Source organism: Babylonia areolata, chromosome 20 (assembly GCF_041734735.1).
Source record: "Babylonia areolata isolate BAREFJ2019XMU chromosome 20, ASM4173473v1, whole genome shotgun sequence".
Lineage (NCBI taxonomy): Eukaryota > Metazoa > Mollusca > Gastropoda > Neogastropoda > Buccinidae > Babylonia > Babylonia areolata.
This window is the reverse complement of record NC_134895.1, coordinates 25,688,393-25,696,312: the sequence shown is the minus strand read 5'-3', so window position 1 is coordinate 25,696,312 and position 7,920 is coordinate 25,688,393. Positions and strand designations below refer to the sequence as shown.

General features: G+C 44.3%; 1 protein-coding gene across 1 annotated transcript in view; it reads left to right on the top strand.

Annotated features, from left to right (window-relative positions):
• The first annotated feature begins 5,908 nt into the window (after positions 1–5,908).
• Positions 5,909–7,920, top strand: part of LOC143294569 (uncharacterized) — a 61,166-nt gene continuing 59,154 nt past the window's right edge. Inside the window, 1 exon segment of the mRNA XM_076605945.1 lies at positions 5,909–6,022. The gene's annotated coding sequence lies outside the window, so the exon portion shown is untranslated.

Sequence of the window (7,920 nt, the reverse complement as noted above, 5' to 3'; positions counted from 1 at the left end):
TGTCGTTCTGGCGGCATGTCAACCCTTCGCTGTGTGTGTGTGTGTGTGTGTGTGTGTGTGTGTGTGTGTGTGTTTCTTTTTGGCTTCTGAGAGTTGTGTGTGTGCCAGCAGTGTGTGTGTGTGTCTGTGTCTGTGTCTGTGTCTATGTGTGTTTCTCTGTGTGTGTGTGTGTGTGTGTGTGTGTGTGTGTGTGTGTGTGTGTGTGTGTGTGTGTGTGTCAGTCACTGCTTGACGCAGAAGAAAAAAAAACTGAAAGAAAATGTGGATCAAGCGAAGAACAACTACCACCACCAGCAGCAGAAGGAGAAGCGAGAAGTGATTCAGTTCACAGCGGCACGACGGGCGAACACTACCACTTCCACCACACTAATAAAGCACAGCCAAGGCAAGCAACACGCGTGTTCTTCCTGTCTCTTTCTCTCTCTCTCCCCTCACGCCCCCCACCTCGCATTTCATGTTACTCCCTTCGCAAACTCACTGTTAGTGTGCTCTGTATGTGTTGTGTGTGTGTGTGTATGTGTGTGTACGTCCGTGGCGATGGTGTGGTTGTTGTGGTGGTGATGGTAACAAGGCGGAAGTAGCAGTGGATGGAGGGTTGGGGAGAGGAGGGGTGAGGAGGACTGGAAGAGGAGGAGAAGGAGGTGGTGGTGGGTCTGGTGGTAGTAGTGGTGGGCTGCTGGGAGGCGGAGTTTATCTTGCATGTACCTCGTTCCACCTGTGTGTGTGTGTGTGTGTGAGAGAGTGTGTAAGATAAAACGAATCGTCTCTCGCCACCACCAAGCGAATGCAGCGAGCTGAGCGTGCCGTGGCAGAAGGGAAAGAAAGACGCCGCGAGCAAATCGATTGACTTTGGCCCTCACACTTATGTCATGTCCACGCCTTCCACTTTGTGTACACGCACGCGTGTGCGCACGCACGCTTGTGTGTGTGTGTGTGTGTGTGTGTGCGCGCGCGCGCGTGCGTGTGTTTAATCCAACCACGAACAACTTGCGCGTGCACAGTCACACAGCAGTGGAAGAGAACATCAACACCAGACGTTTGTGCATGCGTGTGTGTGCGCGTGCGTACGTGTGTTTAATCCAAGCACGTCCAACTTGAGTGTGCACGGTCACACGGCGTCGGAAGAGTACATCAGCACCTGACGTTTCTGCGTGTGGTGTGGCCATGAACATACTATGACTCGTGGCCTTCCCACCTGCAGTACCTGTCTGGCCTTCAGTTTGGAGTGGCCTTCGACAACTCCTGATAAATTATACCGTTGGGCTCTGCAGCTTTATTACTGAGGCTGGGTGGGGTCATGTCAGCGAGATATCAAAATGAAGTTGGAGATATAATAAACTGAAATAAGCTTGATTAAAAGTGTGCTCTCGATAAAGTGCCAGTCAACAGTACTTCGTTTTGATAAACGTCATTGCTGTGTTCGATGATGGCATTGCTGTGTTCGATGATGGCATTGCTGTGTTCGATGATGGCATTGCTGTGTTCGATGATGGCATTGCTGTGTTCGATGATGGCACTGTACATTAAGTCCCGGCCCTTCAATTTACGTACCACATTATCTGTTACGTATTTTTCTGTCGTGATGAAAACGATGATTTTTTTTCTTATAAAATTTTAAGATTTGATGATTGAAGTATGCCGCCAAACCCGAAAGTACCCTCCCCCCCCCCCCCCCCCTCTCAAATCCCCCCTTTCTCTCTCGTTTTGTCCTGTCTTCCTCCATACCATATCAGTACCTCGACCTCAGTCCTACTTCTCTCTCTCTCTCTCTCTCTCTCTGAACCATGATAGGGGTTTGAACTGACATACCACTTAAACACAAGAGTATCAATACACCGCCGTCTCTCTCTCTCTCTCAGCGCGCGCGCGTGTGTCAGTGTGCCAGTGGTGTGTGCGTCCGCTCCAGTCACTGAGTAGTGTGTGTGTGTGTGTGCGTGCGTGCGTGTGTGTGTGCGTGTGTGTGTGTCGGTGTGTGCGTGTGTGTGTGTGTGCGTGTGTGTGACTCGACTCGACTCGACTCAGTTAATTTATTGTCATAAAATCCTTAAAGATTAATGTACACAACAAAAGAACAAAATGCAGATTTTTTTTTTTTTAATGAAGAGTACAACATCCTGTCACACCGCCGGTGACTGTACAACACCGTGCACTACTGACAATACGGCGTTCAACTTGATACCACACTTGACTGAAATAAAACTGACCCCAACACCCGCGGCTTTTGATACCTGAAAAAACAAACAAACTTCTAACGAGCACGAAGAAACGAAGAAGTTCCAAAGGTCTGAATGGCGATATATGGTGAGGATGTTTTGGTTTGGTTGGTTGGCCGGTTATTATTGTTCAGTTGTTGCTGCTGTTGTCAGTGTTTTGTTGTTTGTGTTGTTATCAGTCCGTCGTCATAATCATCATCGTCAGTCGTCGTCAACGTTAGTGGTGTTGCTAGGTTGACTAGTTTTTGCAGTCACATTGGCCGCTGACGAGCACGGAGAGTTCCACTATGGCATCGCTTGCGAATGACTTCACTGTTTCAAGGACACAACACACACACACACACACACACACACACACACACACACTACGCACACGCACACACACACACACACACACACACACACACTCACACACACACACACACACACACACACACACACACACACACACACTGACACATACACACGTGACTAGAGAGAGACGGTGTATTGATGCTCTTGTGTGTGTGTGTGTGTCAGTGTGTGTGTGTGTGTGTGTGTGTGTGTGTGTGTGTGTGTGTGTGGCGCATGTTTACGGTTGCGCCAGCTGTATTATCAATGGATTTTCCATTGCAATGGGAAATAACTTACAGCATAGTCTTTTCTGAAGGACTCAAACTAGGAGGCAAAATTGTACTGAATCTTAGTGCTGCAGCCTTGGGGGCTAGGTGGCTTTTGGGAACCATCCCCAACGCAGACTGTCCTAAAACCCCCTTGGCCGAGAGAGTGGGGATGTAACTTGGGCAAGACACTCCCCATTTTTATCAAATCCTAGCCCAGATGGTCGGGACAGCAGTTAACTCCTCTGCTGTTCTCAGTGATGGTCATTGTCGAACACGACTGACTATCATACATACATTCATACAGTGTGTGTGTGTGTGTGTGTGTGTGTGTGTGTGTGTGTGTGTGTGTGTGTGTGTGTGTGTGTGTTTTCCAATCGACAACAAAATTAATGATCAATTCCGATAACATCGCATCGACAGTCGCCAACTAAAAATTTTGTCAAGTAAATACGAGTTATCTCCCCTGAACCAGTACATCGCTCAGTCTTGTGGGGATATTAATTTTTTGGTTGGTTGGTTATTATTGTTTGTTGCTGCTGTTGTTATTTTGTTGTTTGTGTTGTCATCGTCATAATCATCATCGTCGTTGTCGATGTTAGTGGTTTTGCAGGGTTGACTAGTTTTTGCAGTCACATTGGCCACTAACCTACATACGTCCGACTGACTGGGGACACAGTCGCACTGCATGACGGCGCTGTGAGCACGGAGAGTTCCATGGCATTGCTTGTGAATGACTTTAGTTTCAAGGGGACGTCTAAGCGTGCAGATAAACCCATATTCGCTGCACCATGCACCGTATCTTTTTTTCGTTATCAGGTACTTAACATTCACTGCCTGTCGCTTTTGACTACACACGGAAGCAGTCATGTGGGTCGTCCACGACCCGGCATACCTTTAAAGAGACAAAAACCTGTATATTCCTCCAAAGCTTGTGTGGGTCGTGCACGACCCATACTTTGTAAAGAGACAAAAACCTGTATATTCCTCCAAAGCTTATAACAAAATATCGAAAAGGAAAACACTGATGGCGTAACAACTGATCAGTTACACACACATGCGCTCGCGGCACACGCACACACACTCACACAAACACATACACTCAAAAGAAACACATGCTCACGCATTCACACACACGCACACACACGCACGCACGGTACGCACCGACACCGTGACACACACACTGACACACACATACACATATACACACGCGCGCGCGTGCGCGCACCCGCACAACTGATCACACAGACAAACGCATAACACCACATGCACATACATACATACCCTACTTATTCACACAGAGATAGATAAAGAGAGACACACACACACAGAGAAAGAGAGAGAGAGAGACCGTGAGACAGAGAGAGAGAGAGAGACAGACAGACAGACAGCGAGACAGAGAGAGAGATGACTCATAGCATCCAAAACACGCACAATCTAAGATATTCAGCCACACAGGTACGTGCTGGGATGGAAGGGGGTCAGTTATAGCTGAAGACAGGCGAAAGGGGCGGGGCTGGGGCGGGAGGGGGGGGGTAGTGGGAGAGTAGTGGGGTAGTGAGGCTATTGAAAGTAAAACTTCTTTATTTTCCTTCACTAATTGCAAATTAAACCTTCTGAAATCACTATTAAAAAGATATGGGTCGTGCATGACCCACACGAGCTTTCGAGGGGTGACCACGTTTTTTACTCTTTAAAAAGTATGGGTCATACACGACCCACACAAGCGGCAGTGTGTAGTTAAAACGCCACATTTAATTACTCATTAACTAATTAATGATTTTTTTTCCTTTTGTGTGTGTGTGTGTGCAAAAGTTGGCCTTTTAGGTGTAGGAAGCATTTCTGAAATTTCGTAGAAAAATATTAAGAATTGGCTGAGATATTTGCGTTTTTGTACCCTTCTGGGTCGTGTACGACCCACGATAGCCAGCGAAGGTTAATCTGCGCATTAACAATTCATATATTTGGAACTTCGTCGTTTCTTTGTATTCCGGCGTCAGAAGAGGGGGTTGGGGGGGAGGTTGTTGTTTATTTCAAGTATTAAAAGATGGTTATTTCAAGTGTAGTATCGTGTTGAACGCAGTATTGTAGTGCACGGTGTTGTGCAGTGTGACACGCTTTGGTCAAGATCACAGTATCAGTATCAGTATCGGTATCGGTATCAGTACTGAGCCGCGCTCAAGAAGGCGTCAGTCACAGTGCGTTCGGACAAATCCATATAAGCTGCACCACATCTGCCACTGAGCAGATGCCTGACCAGCAGCGGTAACCCAACACGCTTAGTCAGGCCTTGAGAAGAAAAAAAAAGAAAAGGAGAAACTTGAAAAGAGAAGTAAATGAGTATTTAGATTAAAAAAATAAAATAAAATAAAATAAATAAATAAGAATAAAAAAGGGAAAAAAGATAATAATGATTATTATACTAACAATGATAACATTTAGCAATATTATTTCTGTATAAATCTCTCCAACGGGTTAGAGATGTTACACAAACTATAGATTTATTGTTAATGTGTTCATCAGTACCGTTAAGTAGACAATATTACTTGCTTTTCTTCAGACATAAGGGTTCATTGACTACTGTACTTTGTTTTCACCCCTTCAGTAGGGGCCGCTGTGGCCAATCTGAATGAATGTACGCGTGTGTGTGTCAAAATGTGTGTGTGTGTGTGTGTGTGTGTGTGTGTGTGTGTGTGTGTGTGTGTGCACGGTGTGTGTGTGTGTGTGTGTCAGTGCCAGTGTGTGTGTGTGTGTGCGGTGTATGCGCGCGCGCGCGTGTCAGTGTGTGTGTGTGTGTGTGTGTGTGTGCGCGCGCGCGCGTGTCAGTGTGTGTATGTGTGTGTCAGTGTGTGTGTGTGTGTGTGTGTGTGTGTGCGGTGCCGTGCGCCGCGCGCGCGCGCGCGCGTGCCTGTGCTTGCATACGGGTACGTGTGAAAGTGCATGCATGATATGCTGCACTTTGTTTAAATTTTTAAGTTGGATGGAGGGAAATCTATCGATGGTGTTTAGCCTCTTTTGTCCGGTGGTGATCAATATGCAGAGAGAGACTGAGAGAGAGAGGACAGGCCGGGAGGTCAGAAACGAAGGCAATCTGCTGTTTCGGAAAACCTTTGCCGAGACCGAATTCTCGTGAATCTGCCCGCGGAAGCGGGGGTCACGTGGGGCGCGCGAGATTTTCGAGTTGACAACTGCTTTGGGTGTCTGGAAATAGTACGTTGCTAATTTATTGACCCTAAGATTCCCTTTATAGCTCAGATGATATGTAATTACTTCTGTGCGTCATTTTAATATTTTCCTTTTTTATATAAATGACTGTGTGTGTAAACATTGAATGCTTTCTCAGTGTAGTACTTGCATTTGGAGTGTATGTGTTTTTAAGACATGTTCCTAGTTTCGGGACGATCTCGTCTTGGCTCCATAATGAGCTTGTTTCATCTGTAGTTAGCTTCTTGTTAGCTATTTTTATCATTGGATATTTGTTTTAAGTATTGTAAAATTATGGTATAATCACTTTGCATAGCTGTGCTTTGACAGGGTTACAAATTGCCTTCATATGGTTTGCTTTTTTATGGCAGTCTGGGAGAATGAATCATCTCTGTCGGCATTCACGGCCGCAGCGAAACCGAAAGTTTGGTGGATATGAACAGATGTTCCAAATATGTACAGAAAGGGGAAATATTACAGTGACTGGATGCTGAACTTAAATACCAGCGTGTTAGTGACTGACGATGCAATCTAATTGTAAAATACAACCCCCGGAAAATGCATATATTTCCATTTTGTGCCCCCCCCCCCCCCCTTTTTTTTTTTTTTTTTTTTTTACTCCATTGCAGATTTTGATTTGAAATATTGTGTGATATGTTTATATAGTTTCATTTTGTTTTTGTTGCTCCATTGTACATTGTCAACATTGTTTGAGTTCCCACCATTCGTTCTAAAGAATGTTCTCATTTCTGCAGAATTAGGTGAGTGTGCTAAGGAGGACTTTCCATCCAAGTATAAAACCAGATACTACTGTTCGCCATTTTCCCTCCATCATTCTCACCTGGCATTTAAAGTGATAATGATATATCCTGAGAGAATATGATTTCTTGATTGCTTTTTCATCTTGATATGAAATTTGGTTTTCTTCTTAGATATGAAAGAAAAGGTAACATTAGCCCACAGATTGGTTGGAAAGACCATGTGATCCCCAGGAAGTTATAAAAGGGTTCAAAACCGACCCTAGCCTTGATTTAGTCAGTCTCAGAAAATGATAAAACACCAAGCTCATGATCTGTTATAAACCATCATATACAAGGAATCATCATATACAAGGATTAACATTATGATGATTATCATGTAAAACTTTTTTTTTTTTTTTTTTTTAATCTATAAAAGAAAATGGGGAAAAAAGATTTTTTTTTTTTTTTAAACCGTTGACCCAGTATATATAAAGTACTGTAAAGAATACCACTCCGAACCTTCACTTCTCACGATTAGAAATTCCCTTTTCTCACTCTTCATGTTCTGTGTAACTATGGTAATTTGTTGTCATGATAGATTTCTCTGTGAAATTGAGGCTTTTCTCCCTGGGAATAGTGTGTTATCACAGTGCAGCACATCTTTCCTCCTGTGTGCCAACTCTGCTCTTCTTGTGACACCCACCTGCTTAGGATCCAAAATGAACCAAAATGTATGGCCAACACAGTTTTTTATGCCAAGCCCCCATTTTTTGGAATCAACTTCCTCAGCCTTTCCTTCATTCTTCTTTGCTGCAGCCTTTCAAATCCAGTTTGAAGACCCACCTTTTCCCCTCCTGAATAATTCTCAACAGTTTATCCCTCTCCAGTATGAACTAAAAAGACTACCAAAGTGAGTGAGTTTGAGAGTTTTGGAATTTGTAGGTTGTATTTTTTATTGTGTACTGTTTTGATTGTGTACTATGATGTGTGTGTGCGAGTGTTTGTGTGTGTGTTTGGGTGTTGGGGAGGGGGGGGGGGGTGATGAATAATTTAGTAGTGTTATGTACCTTGTTTTCTTTTTTTTTCTTTTTGATATTGATGGTTTTTGTTCTTTTTTTCTATTTGTAAATGCCTAGGGCTTCTTTTCAAGATAAGGCGTAAATG